This window comes from Phacochoerus africanus, chromosome 5 (genome assembly GCF_016906955.1).
Source record: "Phacochoerus africanus isolate WHEZ1 chromosome 5, ROS_Pafr_v1, whole genome shotgun sequence".
In the NCBI taxonomy this organism is placed as follows: Eukaryota; Metazoa; Chordata; class Mammalia; order Artiodactyla; family Suidae; genus Phacochoerus; species Phacochoerus africanus.
The window spans coordinates 18026165-18044174 of NC_062548.1; the positions used below are offsets into that span (position 1 = coordinate 18026165).

General features: G+C 42.2%; 1 protein-coding gene across 2 annotated transcripts in view; it reads right to left on the reverse strand.

Annotated features, from left to right (window-relative positions):
- The window catches only part of ZNF713 (zinc finger protein 713), a 30722-nt gene extending 20272 nt beyond the window's left edge, over nucleotides 1-10450 (reverse strand). The window contains exon 1 of one of the 2 annotated variants that reach the window (XM_047779965.1): nucleotides 10214-10450. The gene's annotated coding sequence lies outside the window, so the exon portion shown is untranslated. The remainder of the gene's footprint in view (nucleotides 1-10213) is intronic. The other variant, XM_047779967.1, reaches the window with a different exon arrangement.
- Nucleotides 10451-18010: the final 7560 nt, after the last annotated feature.

Here is an 18010-nt window from a genome sequence, read left to right on the forward strand (position 1 = left end):
ATTAGGTAGGAAGGGCTTCTCTTTCACACATGTTCCTCATCCAAGGGAGGAACATGTCGAATATATTATGTTATATGAAAATACAGTTAGTCTGAGAACATTTTTATGGCATTTGATGGGACTAGGGTTCCATAAAATACACCTTTGGAAATGCTGATTTAGTTCTCAATTCCTTGCTTTAGTGAAGGATTCTGAGTTTAATGACTTCTTGGCTTACTGAAGCTCTGATTACAGAGATGAGTGAAGGAGCTGGTTCCTGAACACCGAGTCTTCTCATTTAGCCGTGGGCTCTTTCTAGTATATTTTAAAGCCCTTTTTGCTACATGTTTTCTCTTTTCCTTCTGAAAAACTTGACCCCTTTCTTCTCACAATTTTACCTTTTAATTCCTATACTGGAAAGATCTACGACAAAAAAGAAAACCACTCCCAACCTCCAAACTGTGCCATTTCTCATATAACCAACACATTGAGCTTTACAGAGAAAAAGATTGCAGGATTGCCAGAGTCTTTTTCAAACAAGTAACCATTGGCTTGGAAAGTAAAATATTCCCTTGATTGCTTAAGGAATAATAGAATTATAATAAATTCAGATGAAAAAATAACTTTGAGTGTTAACACTTTCCTTTTTCACCCCAAGCTTTTCCAAAAATAAGAGAACTTCACTGACCATGTAGTGGTTCTCAATCTGGGCTATGCATTAGACTCAGCCCAAATTTAAAAATCTACTACAGGGGTGTGTGTGTACAGATGGATAGATAGATAGATAGCCAGGCTCTACTAAGAGGTACTAAATCAGAATTTGTTGAGATGAAGTCTGGCATCTACATTACTTTTTTTTTTTTTGTCTTTTTGCCATTACTTGGGCTGCTCCCGTGGCATATGGAGTTTCCCAGGCTAGGGGTCTAATCGGAGCTGTAGCTGCCAGGCTACGCCAGAGCCACAGCAACGCGGAATACATTACTTTTTTTTTTTTTTTTTTTTTTTGCCTCTTAGGGCCGCTCCCGAGGCACATGGAGGTTCCCGAGGCATATGGAGGCATACTCTGGGTCCAATCAGAGTAGCAGCTGACGACCTACATCACAGCCACAGCAACATCAGATCCGAGCCACATCTGAGACCTACACCATAGCTCACGGGAACACCAGATCCTTAACCCACTGAGCGAGGCCAGGGATTAAACCCGCCACTTCACGGTTCCTAGTCAGATCTGTTTCCACTGCGCTATGATGGGAACTCCCGACATATATTTTTTTTAAATGCCCCACAGGTGATTTCGATGCAAGCAAGAATTCAGAACAACTATCAGTAGGAACCTTTCACTTCCTCTGCATCCTCTATCCCAATGATTTTCACCATCATTCTACTTCAGTCACTCACTGGAGTAGGGCTGAACCACTTGTGAAATCTTCCTTATCGTACAAAACACTAGACTGTGAATCAGGAGACCTAGGTTCTAAGCTGGATGGGGAAAAAGTAAAGGCAGTAGTAGTGGGGTTTTTTTTGTGTGTCTTTTTTTTACTTTTAGGGCTGCATCTGCAGCATGTAGAGGTTCCCCTGCTAGGTGTCGAATCCAAGCTGTAGCTACTGGCCTACGCCACAGCCACAGCCACGCCGGATCCGAGCTGAGTCTGTGACCTACACCACAGCTCACGGCAATGCTGGATCCTTAACCCACTGAGGGAGGCCAGGGAATGAACTTGCGTCCTTATGGATGCTAGTCATTTCTGCCGAGCCACAAGAGGAACTCCAGGAGGAGTGTTTTAATAGATAGGGCAAGGGAATAGAAAAAGGAACAATGTTTATCAAAGTGTGGTCTGAAGATCATTTGAATCATGGTATTTGTTGAAAAGTAGATTCGCTGGTCCTATCCTAGATCTCATGAAATAGCACCCCTGGAGATATCAGTGGCCCAGGAATAGGCATTACATAGTATTTCTTCCCTGGAATCAGTTCATTCTCTCCACTCTCTTTACAGGTATGAATCTAGCACCTACCTTCTAGTTTACAGATCTTTCTCTTTTATTGATTCTTTATCATCATTTAAAATCATTTGATGTCTTTCTCAAACATTAAAAATTTTCACTGGCTTTACACTTGACTGCAACTACCATTCTTTCTCTTTTCACGGCCACAACTCTTCAAGGGATTGTCAGTACTTGTCTCTACCTCCTCACTGCCCATTTATTTTTCAATTTTCCGTAATCTTGCTTCTGTTCTGTCATCAGCCCTCCATTGAAATTGCTTTGGTCAAGAATGCAATTCGGGAGTCCCTGTCGTGGCGCAGTGGTTAACAAATCTGACTAGGAACCATGAGGTTGTGGGTTCGGTCCCTGACCTTGCTCAGTGGGTAAAGGATCCAGCGTTGCCGTGAGCTGTGGTGTAGGTCACAGATGCTGCTCGGATCCCGTGTTGCTGTGGCTCTGGCGTAGGCCGGTGGCTACAGCACCAATTTGACCCCTAGCCTGGGAACCTTCATACGCCGCGGGAGCGGCCCAAGATATAGCAAAAAAAAGAATGCAATTCGACTCCCTTTTGCCTTTCTTGCATTGAACCTCATTACTTCCTTTTTTTTTTTTTTTGTCTTTTTAGGGCCTCACCCATGGCATATGGAAGTTTCCAGGCTAGGGGTTGAATGTTACACCATAGCTCACTGCAAAGCCGGATCTTTGACCCACTGAGCGAGGCCAGGGATCAAACCTGCAACCTCACGGTTACTAGTTGGCTTCATTTCCACTGTGCCACAACGGGAACTCCACTTCCTACTTTCCAGAGCTCTGACCATATCTGATACTGCTGACAGCTGCATCTTGCTTTACTTTACTTGTGTCTCAGTGGGCTATGCTATATCCTTTTTCTTCCAATGGTAGGAGGAGGAAAAAGGATATAGCATAGCCCACAGCAATGCCAGATCTGAGCCACATCTGCGACCTACACCACACCAGTCCTATCAAAGTAACCTACCAAGTAACCTCATTACTTCCTTTTTTTTTTTCTTTTGTCTTTTTAGGGCTGCACCCATGGTATATGGAAGTTCCCAGGCTAGGGGTCGAATCCTACACCACAGCTCACAGCAACACCAGATCCTTAACCCACTGAGCAAGACCAGAGATTGAACCTGCATCCTTATGGATACTAGTCAGATTCATTTCTGCTGAGCCATGATGGGAACTCCACACCTTCCTTCTTTAGGTCACACTTTTTATTGCAATTACTGTACAGTTATCCATCTTTCTTTACACCTCACCACTGTGTGATGTTAACCTCCACGAAGGCAGGAATCTGTTCTGTCTTACTTAACCATTCTCATTTCAAGGCCCAGTGCGTGGTTCACAGCAGGTAGGTAATAAATATTTGCTAAATGGGTAAATGAAAGGGTTCTGGTGTTTGTTCCTCGGTTTTTTAACTTTTTATTTTGAACTTACTTTGTAAAGCTACAAAAGTAGTACACAGGGTTTTTTTTGTTTTTTTTTTTTTGTCTTTTTGTCTTTCTGCCTTTTCTAGAGCTGCTTCTCTCGGCATATGGAGGTTCCCAGGCCAGGGGTCCAATCAGAGCTGTAGCCTCTGGCCTACACCACAGCTCACGGCAACGCCGGGTCCTTAACCCACTGAGCAAGGCCAGGGATCGAACTGGCAACCTCATGGTTCCTAGTCGGATTCGTTAACCACTGCACCATGATGGGAACTCCCACAGTTCCCAAAACACCATTTTCCTTGTCCTAATGTTAATATTCTAAATAACCATGGCATAATCATCAACACCAGGGACTTAACATTGGCACAATATTATTATTTCAAATTATTCAATTTTTGCCAGTTTTTCCAGTAATATTCTCTGATCCAGGATCCCACATGGCATTTAGCTGTTATTTTTTACTGAGTTTCCTCCAATCTGTAATGAGTCCTTGGATTTTCTATCTTTCGTGAATTTGATACCTCTGAAGGGTACTGATGAATTATTTTTTAGAATGACCTTCAATTTGGGTTCATCTGATGCTTTCCCACAATTAGAATGAAGTGAAGATTTTTGGCAAGAATATCATAGAAGTGATGCTGTGTCTTTCCTACTGCATCATATCAATGGGCTTATGATGTAGATATATCTTATGAATGGTAATAGTACCCATTATCACTTGCTAACGTTGGTGTTTAATAGGTTTCCCCACTGCAACAATTATTACCATTTTTAAAATTTATTATCATTATCATATTGCTTTTTAGGGCCACACCCACAGCATATGGAGGCTCCCAGACTAGGAGTTGAATCGGGGCTACAGCTAGCGGCCTACGCCACAGCCACGGCAACGCCAGATCTGAGCCACGTCTGCGATCCACACCCCAGCTTGAGGCAACACCAGATCCTTAACCCACTGAGCTAGGCTGGGGATCGAACCTGAAATCTCATGGTTCCTAGTCAGATTCGTTTCTGATGTGCCACGATGGGAACCCCATCCACTGCAACAATTATTAATATGGTGTTTGTCTAATGGCGATTTCCCTCTTTCCTACTAATTATTATTATTTCTGTCTGTGCCCACAGCAAGTGCAAGTTGCTGGGCCAGGGATCAAACCCGTGCCACAACAGCAACTCAAGCCACTGCAGTCACAATGCTGGATCCACAAGAGAACTCCTCCTACTAATTACTCATTGGAATTTTTCCATAAGGAAAAGTTGCTTCTTAGCTTTTATTTATTAATTTATTTATATCTGTATGGATCCATGGATATTTGTTTTATTCTGAGTTAAAATACAAAACATTATTTTATCGCACAAACTGTTCCAGCTTTGGCCATTAGGAGGCTCCTGGTTGTTTTTTTGTTTTTTGTTTTTGTTTTGCTTTATAGGGCACCTGTGGTATATGGAGGTTCCAGGCTAGGGGTTGAATAGGAGCTATAGCTGGCAGCCTATGCCACAGCCACTAGGGATCTGAGCCAAGTCTGTTACCTACACCACAGCTCATGGCAATGTTGGATCATTAATCCACTGAGCAAGACCAGGTATCGAACCCACATCCTCAAGGATACTAGTTGGTTCGTTACCACTGAGCCACAATGGGAACTCCTAGGAGGCGCCTGTGTTATTTTGAGTAGCCTCTAATTTTGAGCACTTCCTGGCACCATTAAGATGTTCCAAGCTCTTGTATGTACCCGCCCTAGAATCAACTACTTCTCCAAGGAGCCCTGGTTCCATTTACTGGTAGAAGTGTTTAAAACAAAAATCTGGGAGTTCCCGTCGTGGCTCAGTGGTTAATGAATCCGACTAGGAACCATGAGGTTGTGGGTTCAAGCCCTGGCCTTGCTCAGTGGGTTGAGGATCCGGCATTGCTGTGAACTGTGGTGTAGGTTGCAGACGCGGCTCAGATCTGGCATTATTGTGGCTCTGGACTAGGATGGCGGCTACAGCTCCGATTAGACCCCTAGCCTTCAAACCACCTTTATAGGGTGTGGCCCTATAAAGACAAAAAGACAAAAAAAAAAAAATCTGGGTATGAGGTGTGCTGATTGCTACTGGGCTATCATTGCGTCGAGTCAAATCCTGGTAAATTTACTTCCTTAAATAGTTAGTGAACTTCCATCTTCACTTCCACTACCTTGATTCAGTCTACTATCAGCTCTCACTTTGATGACAAAATTTGATTACAAAGCCACACCCATCTATCTGGTCCCTGGCTTTCATCCAACATCTTCACACTGCAGCTAGAGTGGTCTCCACATCCCTTCTACACTGTGGAAACACCTTCGTTTTATTTTCTGACAAATATTAATACAAAAATTCTAGTAAATATAGAAAAGCATAAAGAAAATCACCTATAATGTCATCATCCAGAGATAACCAGTTACTTTTTGGGGGATGTACCCTTTCAGGTTTTTTCTATGCACACACATATACAGACATTACAATATGGTGTATGTTATTAATATGTGTATAATTTTCTTTTTGGAAACCTGGATTTTAACTGATAATATTGTATATATCACTAAATGATAGAAAACAAAAATCTAAACATTCACTTAAAAAACAGATTCAGGGAGTTCCCCTTGTGGCACAGTGGAAACGAATCCAACTAGGAACCATGAGGTTGTGGGTTCGGTCCCTGGCCTTGCTCAGTGGGTTGAGGATCCGATGTTGCTGAGAGCTGTGGTGTAGGTTGCAGACGTGGCTTGGATCCTGCGTTGCTGTGGCTGTGGTGTAGGTTCCCTAGCCTGGGAATCTCCATATGCCGCAGATGCGGCCCTAAAAAGGCAAAACAAAAACAAAAAAACAGATTCATAGTGTATTCCATTGTATGCAGTACCCAAAAGGTACTTAATAAGTTTATTATTAATACACATTGAGCTTCCTTCCTCCCTTCCTTCCTTTCCTGTTACAACAACAGCAAACACTGTACAGTTACGGCATAATTTTGACAACTTCCTTAGGATAAATTCCTGGAAGTGGGACTGCTGGGTCAAAAGGCAGGCAAAGATGTTCAGGAAGCTTGTATCATTTTATATATTCATCAACAATGTATGAGAGTGACCATTAGCCTATGTTAGGTTAGTCTTTTTATTAATTTAATTTTTTTTAGGATGCACCTACGGCAGAATGAAGTTCCTGGGCCAGGGATAGAATCCAAACTATAGCTGTGACCCATGCCACAGCCAGGGGCAAGGCTGGATCCTTAACCCACTACACCAGGCTGGGGATCAAACTTGTGCCTCGGCAGTGACTCGAGCTACTGGAGTTGGATCCTTAACCCACTGCGTGACAGCAGGAACTTTTGGTATTATTCTTTCAAAATCAAATCCACAAATAGTATTTAATTGCTGTCTTAATATGCAATTCTTATATAACATGTGAAGTAGAACTTTGGGTTTTTTTTTGTTTGTTTTTTTATCTTTTCCTTTTTACGGCCACACCCTGGAAGTTCCCAGGCTAGGGATTAAATCCCGAGCTGCAGCTTCAGAACTATGCCACAGCCACAGCAACACCGCGACCTATGCTGCACCTTATGGCAACACCCCAGATCCTTAACCCACTGAGTGAGGCCAGAGATAGAACCCAAATCCCCACAGATGTCGGGTTCTTAACCCGCTGAGCCACATTAAGAACTCCTGAGGTAGAACTTCTAATATTTTTAGACTTCATTTTTTTTTTTATAAATTACCCTTTTGTGTCAATTGTCCACTTTTCCAGAATAGTGTCTTTTTCCTATTGATCTGCAAAAGCTCTTTATTACACAGTACAGTATGTAGTAAAGAATTAACTGAGCAGGTCTGGATGGTCCAGGTAAAGGTCTGACCATGGCCTGGCTCCTGGTAGATAACCGATAAGACCGTGGAACATCCAGTCTGTTAAGAGTGTCTCTGTTCACCTGAGGACTGGGAACAGGTCAGAAGGTTTATGCTAACAATGGGATTTATGGTGGGAACCCTGGACCACGTGGTATCAGTCTGCCACTTCCCTGGAAGACGTGAAGACCAGAGGTCAGCAAAATGGGTCATCGGCCATGCCTGTATGACCAACTTCCAATAAATTGTCTGGACACCAGGTTTAGATTAGCTTTCCTGGTTGAGAGTACAGCAGACGGACTGTCACAAGTCACTGCTGGGAGAATTAAAACACTGCCTGCACAAGTTCACTGAGAGAGGACAACTGGAAGTTTGTCTCTCCTGGCCCCTGTCCTATGTACATTTTTCCGGCTGCTAATTTTTTTGTTTGTTTCTTTTTTAGGGCCACACCCATAGCATATGGAGGTTCCCAGCCTAGGGGTGAAATCGGAGCTACAGCTGCCGGCCTACACCACAGCCACAGCAATTCGGGATCCAAGCCGAGTCCTATACCACAGCTCACAGCAACACCAGATCCTTAAACCACTGAGCGAGGCCAGGGATCAAACCTACAACCTCATGGTTCCTAGGTGGATTTGTTTCCACTGGACCATGACGGGACCTCCACATTTTTGCTGCTTTTTAAAAAAAGCTAATTTAAAAAAGAAACTAAAAATTAAAGAAGCTAATTTTAAAATTTTCTGTTATAATATCTAGGTATTTTTCCCCCCTGTATAGGTGTGTGTGAAGGTTTGAGCACTTTTTCCTTGTACAAGTTATATATGCTAAGTTTTTTTTACACATTCTACATAAAAACATGAGTACACAAAACCTGGGTGTATACAGAGTAAAATGCTAAGTGCCTTTCAACTCTTCTTCTACTCCACTTCCCTCCCTGGAGGTAACTCAGTGTTAGTCACTTGGTGTGCATTCTATGAACATACATAATATATAATATACATAATTGACATAATGTACATTTACATACGTAATACAATACATAATATAACCACATACATACTAAACATAATGAACATCATACCTAATATGCATCCTTTGGCACCATCCTTTATTCACTAAATGTCTTTGAGATCTTTCCCAGTCTGTTAACTTCATAATAAACTTCCTTATGCCGTTTTATAGTGCCACAATATTCCACTGTATGTATCTACCACATGTTTAACCACATCCGTAGTGAACATTTAGGCTGTACCTATTTTTCAAATTACAAACAATATTGTAATAAACATCTTTGTGCACCCATGCAAGTATTTCTGTAGGACAGCTCTTAGAACAGAACTTCTGAGCCACAGAGTGAGCTCATTTAAGATTCGGTGGGTATAGTAAAACTGCCATTCAAAATACTTCCTCAATTATATAATCTGCGTCCTTCCCCCTTGCACCTCCGAAACGCTTTGTATCACCAACATACATATATACTTTTCCGTCTTTTTGCCTTTTTCTAAGGCTGCACCTGCGGCACATGGAGGTTCCCAGGCTAGGGGTTGAATTGGAGCTGTAGCCACCGGCTGACGCCAGAGCCGCAGCAACACAGATCCGAGCCGCGTCTGCAACCTACACCACAGCTCAAGGCAATGCCAGATCCTTAACCCACTGAGCAAGACCAGGGACTGAACCCACAACCTCATGGTTCCTAGTCAGATTCGTTAACTACTGCGCCACGATGGAACTCCAGTATTACCAATATTTTTATATCTTGCCAGTCTAATATGAAAAATATCCTGGTCTTCATTTGCATTATATGGTTACTTGTGAGATTAAGCACTCTCTTTATTGGTTTCCTGTATTTCTTCTATAAATTGCCAGTGCATATCTTTTGCCCACTTTTCTTTTTTCCACAAGTCTCTTTACGTATGATGGACACTGACCCTTTTTCTCTAACACATGTGCAAATATTTTCTTCATGTGTCTTTTTTTAGCCTTCTGTTCTTTTCAAATACAAAACTTTTAAATTTTGATATAATTAAATTAATGAATTTTCCACAGAGGGTTTTGTGTCCAGTTTGGGTAGTCTTGTGCAGCTAGAACATAAAGTGCAAGGATGGAAAGCAAAGCAGTATGCAATGTTAAGGTCATAAAGGGCTTTGAGGGCACTGCAGAAAAAACTAAAACATTATCCTGATGGCAACAGGGAAACATATAAAAGTTTTTAGCACTAGAGCGACTTTCAACAAACATTCTCCATTTAATAAAAATACCTACTAAATGCCATGATCAATTCTGTCTTTTAGAAAATGATCGTTTCCCGCAATTTAAAATACGTAAAAGAAATAGAAAGCTCATTAGGTCAAAGGACATAATTAAGGGAGAATCTGCTCTGCCACATATTAAAACATTTTAAATTAAAACAAAATGGTATCAATGCAGAAACTGTGAGAGCCATGAAACAGTCTAGAAACAGATCCGAATATATATATACACGCCTGTAGAATAGGATTAAAGTGTCATTTGAATTCAGTGGGAAAACAGATGATGGCAAGATCACCGGGAAAGTAGGCATAGTCCTAGCTAACACTTTTATCAGAAAATTAATACTCAATAAAATAGAGACAAAAATGTAAAAAAGAAGCTATTTTTAAAATCCTTTAAAAAATATCAGAAGAAAATAAAGCTGCATGCTTTAATACTCTTGAGATGGGGAAAAACTTTCCAAAAATGATACACGCCGCGTCTACACAAAGATACATAGCAGAAGATACTTGAGGAAAATAGGTTTGTAATCTTGGGATGGGGGGGGCCTTCCTATCCAAGGGGAACCGGGTCTCCGAGAAGCCTGAGGGCGTTGCTGGGGGGCTGGCGTCGAGCGCAAGGGCGGCGTCCGAGACCTGGGACCTGGGACCCCCGGCGGCCGCCCTCCCTGTCCCCTCGCCGCCGCCGCACTCACCCGCCTCCACAGACAAAGGGCGCCCCGGGCGGCTCCGCCCCCTGACGCCGCCACCACCGCAGCCGCCGCCGCCGCCGCCCGTCCCGACCAAGGCGGGAGAGGGTGATGAGGGCGCTGATGCCTGAGCCAATGACGCCTAGTGACTGGGCCGCTGGGACTGGACCAGCCGCCCGCGCCAGCCGGGCTCTGACGAAAGCCTTCCAGCAATGGCGGCCGCGCCGCGCTGGCTTCTGCTGCGCGATACGCATGCGCCAGGGGCGCCCGGGGCCGACCGCTTCCCACGCGCCAGCCTGGGAACTTCCACCCGCTCCCAGGGGTCTGCCTTTCACCCGGGCAGCGCTGACCCTGGAGGCCGGACCCCATCCCCGCCCTCACAGAACTGCCCTCTCGGAGGGGGGCTGAGGACCCTCCCATAGCTCCTGCCAATCAGAAGCTCCCTCGCCCGGTGCCGGTCGGCCCCCAAGGTGACCACACAAGTCGTCGCTCTCCTCAGTCCTGAAATACCGCCCCCCTCCTCAATTTTATATTGACGAAACTCAAAATATAATAGTAACGATTGGATATATACATATACACACACACACAAAATATAGTGATACAGACCTACTGATGAGAAGAATGGAATTCTTTTAATGATAACATTTTGCTTTAACTGGAATGCAAAATGTTCTCCACCACCGAATCCATTGCAATTTCAACTGTGAATGCTTAGCATTCAATGGGGGGAAAGAGACTTTTCAACAAATAGTGTTGGGAAAACTGGATATTCATATGCAAGAGAATGATGCGGGACTCTAGCCTTAGGCATATATAAAAGTTAATTCAAAATGGATCAGAAACCTAAACGTGAGAAAATTAACAAAACTCAGAAAAAAAACATGAGTGACACTTTATGACATCGTTTTTGGTAATTATTTCTTGTATATAACATCAAAAGCACAGGTAACAAAAGGAAAAAATGGGAGTTCCGGACGTGGCTCAATGGTTAACAACTCCGACTACGAACCATGGTTGTGGGTTCAATCCCTGGCCTTGCTCAGTGGGTTAAGGATCAGCGTTGCCACGAGCTGTGGTGTAGGTCACAGATGTGGCTTGGATCTGGCATTGCTGTGGCTGTGGCGTAGGCCGGCAGCTACAGCTCAGTTTCGACCTCTAGCCTGGGAACCTCCATATGCCGTGGCAGTGGCCCTAGAAAAGGCAGAAAGACAAAAAAAAAAAAAAGAAAGAAAAAGAAAAGAAAAGAAAAGAAAGATAAGTTGGACTTCAATATTTAACACGTTTGTACAACAAAGGACAGTAGCAACAGAGTGAAAAGACAGTCCATCAAATGGGAGAAAATATTTGCAAATCGAATATCTGATAGAAGGAGTTCTCTCACAAAACAGGATCTCTGGAGAACTGGGACCCAGCAGCAAAGTGGGTTAAAAAATCCAGCATTGTCATAGCTGTGGTGTAGGTTGCAACTCTGGCTTAGATTTGATCCCTGACCAGGGAACTCCAAATACTGAAGGGTAGAAAAAAAATCTGATAAGGGATTAATATCTAGAATATATAAAAACTCCTATAGATCAACAACAAATAGACGGCAACCAAATTTTAAAATGGGCAAAGGACTTGAGTAGGCATTTTTTCAAACGAGGTATGCAAATGACCAATAAGCTCATGAAAAGATGTTCAACATCGGAGTTCCCGTCGTGGCTCAGTGGTTGATGAGTCCGACTGGGAACCATGGGGTTTCGGGTTCGGTCCCTGGCCTTGCTCACTGGGTTGGGGATCCGGCGTTGCCATGAGCTGTGGCGTAGGTTGCAGACGTAGTGGATCCCGCGTTGCTGTGGCTCTGTCGCAGGCCGGCAGCTACAGCTCCGATTTGACCCCTAGCCTGGGAATCTCCAGGTGCCGTAGGAGCGGCCCTAGAAAAGGCAAAAAGACAAAAACAAACAAAAAACACAAAGTACAAATGTTGGCAATGATGTCGGAACACTTGCGCATTACTGGTGGGAATATAAAATGGTACAGCTGCTGTGGAAAAGTTTGGGGATTTTTCAAAAAATTAAACACAGAATTACAATATGATCTGGCAATCCCATTAGTGGGTTGATAACCAAAAGAATTGAAATCAGGATCTCGAAGAGATATTTGCATCCCCATGTTTATTGAGCATTAGTCACAATAGCCAATAATTGCAAGAAACTGTATTCATTGACAGATGAATGAATAAGTAAAATGTGGCACATATTTATATATAAATCTATATAATTAATATTTATAATAAAATATAATCTGCATTTTTATATGGCATATATTCATATAAAACCATACAATTTATATATATTTAAAATATATAGAATTATAATTTATATTTTTATATATTACAGAATATAACTCAGCCTTAAAAAGGAAGGAAATCTGCAGCATGGATGAACCTTGAAGACATGCAAAGTGAAATAATTCAGTCACAAAATGACAAATACTGTATGATTCCACTTATATGGGATACCTAGACTAGTTAAATTCTGATATTGACAGAAATTACAATTGTTGCCAGAGGCTAGAGGGATGATGAAGATGGCTATTTACTGTTTAATGAGCATAAAATGTCAGTTTGAGAAGATGAAAAGAATTCTGGAAATGGCCGATGCTGATGGTTGCAAATGTCAATCATCAAACATCACTGTGAATGTACTGAATGCCACTGAACTTAAAATGGTAAATTTTATGTTATATATTTTTTAATACAATAAAAAGAAAAAAGGGCAGTTGGAGCCTTATATCTGTTTCTACTAACAATTTATTTTTTTTTCTTTTTTGGCTGCCCGAGGCAGCGTATGGAGTTCCCTGGGCCAGGGATTAGATCCGAGCCACAGTTGCGACATAAGCCGAAGCTGCAGCAATGCCAGATCCTTAACACACTGTGCTGGCTGGGGAATCAGCAGCAGATCCAACTTGCGTTCCAGCACTCCCAAGACACCACCAATCCTGTTGCACCACAGAAGGAACTCCTACATTCAGTATTTCGAAATATGTTTTAGTTGATGTTTCTGAAGAAAAATCTGGCTTCATATAAATCGTAGTTGGAAAAAATCCTAATAAGACTTCTCACATAATTGTGAGTATTCTTTGACACTTTACCAAAACTTGACAAGATTAGTTGCAATATAGAATCTGAAACCATTTTTATCTTTTTTTTTTTTTTTTTTTTGTCTTTTTAGAGCCGCACCTGCAGCATGTGGAGGTTCCCAGGCTAGGGGTCTAATCGGAGCTGTTGATGCTGGCCTACGCCACAGCCACAGCAACACTGGATCCAAGCCCCGTCTGTGACCTCTACCATGCCTCACGGGCAACACCAGATCCTTAATCCACTAAATGAGGCCTGGAATCGAACCCACAACCCCATGGGCCACGATGGGAACTATCTTCTTCCTTTTTTTTTTTTTTCTTTTTTTAAACCTTGCCTATAGCAGAAGTTCCCGGGCCAGGTATCAAACCCAAACCACAGTGGTGACAACACAGACTCCTTAACCACTAGGCCACCAGGGAACTCCCATACAATTTTGTTTTTACATTAAAATCTGTTGGTCTGGAGTTCCCGTCGTGGCACAGTGGTTAACGAATCCGACTAGGAACCATGAGGTTGCGGGTTCGGTCCCTGGCCTTGCTCAGTGGGTTAACGATCCGGTGTTGCCGTGAGCTGTGGTGTAGGTTGCAGATGCGGCTCGGATCCCGAGTTGCTGTGGCTCTGGCATAGGCCGGTGGCTACAGCTCTGATTCAGCCCCTAGCCTGGGAACCTCCATATGCCGCGGGAGCGGCCCAAGAAATAGCAACAACAACAGCAACAACAACATCAACAACAACAACAACAACAAAAAAGACAAAAGACAAAAAAAAAAATCTGTTGGTCTATCTCACTCTCCAAATGGATCTCGAACTCATGCATGACTTTGTAATGTTGCACATGGACCATTTGGAAAATCTCTTTTTTCTGAGTTACCTAACTCAGTGGTTCTCAGCTGCGGGGTGATTTTACCCTCCAGCGAATATTTGGTAATGTCTAGAAAGAGGTTTGATTGTCACACTCTGGGGTTGCTACTGACAACTACTGGGTAGAGGTCAGAGGTATTGCTAAACATCTTGCAATGCACACAATAGCCCTCCACAGCAAAGGATTATATAACTCCAAATGTTGACATTTCTGAGGTGGGAAAACCCTAGTTTATTTACTGCTGACATGATTCATTATACAATGTAAAAAATTTGTATTTGTTAATATCATCACTAATCTTTTAGGGAAAGTTTGTATTAGGAAACTGTGAAGATGGTGGATACAAGTGCTCCAAAAACTTTAAGCTCAACTTTGATCATTTACAACTTATGTTTCCAGCTACCTTCCTTCATGTTACAGAGCACACTTCATTCATTTTCAAGAAACTTAGAAATAACCAAGTCTAAAAAACGAGTATTTGTCTGTTGTTTTTGTAGTTGAAATTGTTGTTCCATGAAACAAGGAGTTACTATTTCTCACAATCACATACCTGTTTTACTCATACTTGAATACAGTATAATTACTACCTTGATTAAAGTAGCGGCAGTTTTACCCCCCCACTGCTTTGGAACCATCAGTGTGAATGTCACCTCAGTGGAAAAAGCAAATCACCTTAGTATTATTGGGGGAAAAAAACAGACCTTATGGGCCCCCTGAAAGAGGGTCAGGGATCCTCAGGGGTTGAGACACCATACTTCGTAAACTTTTGCTCTACATTTATGTGAGAGAAGTAAACCTCTATTTGTTTAAGGAACCATTACTTAGGTTTCAAAATACAAGATAATTTGTATCTCTAGTTTCCAAACCTACTTTTTCAGTCTTGCCAAGAATTCAGCAGTTACACGGTGATACTCTTATTTAAAACTCTTTTCTTTTTGCCAGCTTTATTGAGATACAACTGACAAATAAAGATTGTATATAGTTGGAGTTCCCGCGGTGACTCAGTGGTTAACGAATCAGACTAGGAGCCACGAGGTTGCGGGTTCGATCCCTGGCCTTGCTCAGTAGATTAAGGATCAGCGTTGCCTTGAGCTGTGATGTAGGTTGAAGAAGTGGCTTGGATCCGGTGTTGCTGTGGCTGTGGTGTAGGCCGGCACTACAGGTCCAATTAGACCCCTAGCCTGGGAACCTCCATGTGCAGCGGGTGCGGCCCTAAAAAGACAAAAAAAAAAAACAAACCCACAAAAAAACACAAAAAACCGTATATAGTTAAGGCGAACGATGTGATGTTTTGAAATATGTATTCATTGTGAAATGATTGCCACAGTCAACCTAACATATCTGTCACCTCACATAGTTACCATTGTGATTGTGTGTGTGTGTGTGTATGTGTGTGTGTTGGGAGCGGGGGATGAACATTTAAGATCTACTCTTTTAGCAAATTTCAAGTATACAGGAGAATATTACGAATTATAGTCACCATGCTGTACATTAAATCTCCAGATTTTTTCATCTGCATAAGTGAAACGTGAACGCCTTAAATTTATAACTTTAATTATGAGCTAGGATAGGTATAAGAAGTTAAGAAACAACCCAGAAGACCCCTTGTGGCACAGTGGGATAAGAATCTGGCCACTGTTGGCACGGGTTGGATCCTGGGCCTGGGAACTCCCACAGGCAGTGGTTGTGGCCAAAAAGAAAAAAAGAAAAAAAAAAAAAGAAAAGAAACAACTCTTTTACAATGGTTTCAGTGTTTACTGTTGATTGTAATTAAAGGCTGAGAATCATTGCAATGCCCATCATTAATGTTTTGCTAAATAATATGGACCCTTCATATACACTAAACCACACCATAGAACAAAACACTATCTATATTAGAAAACACTATTTACCATTAGAGAAAAAATGAGGTAAATCTATATACTAAAGTGGAATAATCCTCAGGATATATCCAGTGAAAAAACTATGGTACAGAACCATTCTTTTTTTTTTTTTTTTAATGGCCACACCCACAGCATATGGAAGTTTCCAGACCAGGGCTCGACCCACCCTGCCACAGAGACAATGTAAGGTCCTTAACCCACCGCACCACAGTGGGAACTCCAGCACCATTCTTTAATTCTGCTTGTTTTTCCCTTTGCTATACTCAAATATAATATTTTCTTTTATTTTTTGATTTTTTAAAAATCAACCTTATTGTCTTTTTTGGGGGGGGCAAACTTATTGCATATGGAAATTTGCAGGCTAGGGGTCCAATCAGAGCTGCTGGCCTAGGCCACAGCCACAGCCACATCAGGTCTGAGCTGCATCTTCGACCTACACCACAGCTCACAGCAATGCTGGATCCTTAACCCACTGAGCAAGGCCAAGGATCAAACCTGTGTCCTCATGGATTCTGGTCGGCTTCATTACTGCTGAGCCATGACAGGAATTACCAATATTTCCTTTAAAAACATGGCTTATAGTCTCAGCATCTTTGTGTCACACTCAAAAGTAGGGTAGCACGTCCTTCTCAGGCGGTTCTGCCTAGAAATCAGCACAGCAGGATCTGTTGCACCTCTCCTCCCTTGATGCAACTGTTGCAAACACAGTGAACAATCAGTCTACAACTGGGGACAGGAGAAAGAACATCAGCTCTGGAGTCAGTTCAGACCCGTGTCTGCGGCCCAGCTGAAATCGTGAGCAAGTAAGTTACTTTTTCTGATTCTGCGTTTTCTCCTTTGGTATATGGTAATGCAACCAGGTGTGTCATATTTACTTTGAGGACTAAAGGAGTTCTCGGCACATTGCTGGGTATAGAAAAAGTGCTTCATAAATGACAACTGTCATTAATTTGGCTCCATGTCTAAGGGAGTTGTTTAGACTTTTATAAGCTCTGCTTTCCCAATTCTCCTTCAGTAAGTACACTCTGACACCCTAGCCTTCCCTGATAAGCTACTCTGGAAAGTTAAGTAATTGTGTCTTCCTGGTTCTTTTAGCACTTTTTAAGAGGGAAGGGAGAGGGGTGATATAGGGATACAGGATTAAGAGACATAAACAGCTAGGTATAAAATACATAAGCACCAAGGAAATATTGTACAGCACAGGGAATATAGCCATTATTTTGTAATAACTTTAAATGGAGTATAAGCTATAAAAATACTGAGTCATTATGTTGTACACCTGAAACTAATATTGCAAATCACCTATATGTCACTGAAAAAAAAAAGTGAAAAAGAAAAGCAAAATTCCTTATTTTGCTTTCTCATGGCAAGAGAGCCCTTTATTTTTTTGCCTTTTTTTTTTTAGGGTGGCTTGTGTAGGTTCCCAGGCCAGGGGTCAGACTGGAGCTATAGCTGCTGGCCTACACCACAGCAATGCCAGATCTGAGCCACATCTGCAACTACATACACCACAGCTCATGGCAACGCCAGATCCTTAAGCCACTGAGTGAGGTCAGGGATCGAACCCGCAACCTCATGGTTCCTAGTCAGATTCATTTCTGCCAGTCATGATGGGAACTCCCAGAGAGCCCTTGAAAGAAGAAGAATGCTCTTTGTTCTTTGGGGGTTTATCTTTCTTTAGATGCTTTTCATGTGTTTATGATTAAATAACTGCTGTATGTAAGTTGAATATTATGTTATTTATTATATTGAAGCCCGACTAGCAAAAGAGCCCCAGTTTAAAACAGGTCAATAGTGTGGACTGAAAGCCAAAACTTGGGATAATGCCTATGTTAGACTCCCTTATTGATCTAAATTACACTGTAGGAATGTAGCCTTTTAAAGTGATGTTTTCAAGGTTTTTGTTTCTTTGCTTTCAGCTCCTTCAGTCTGAC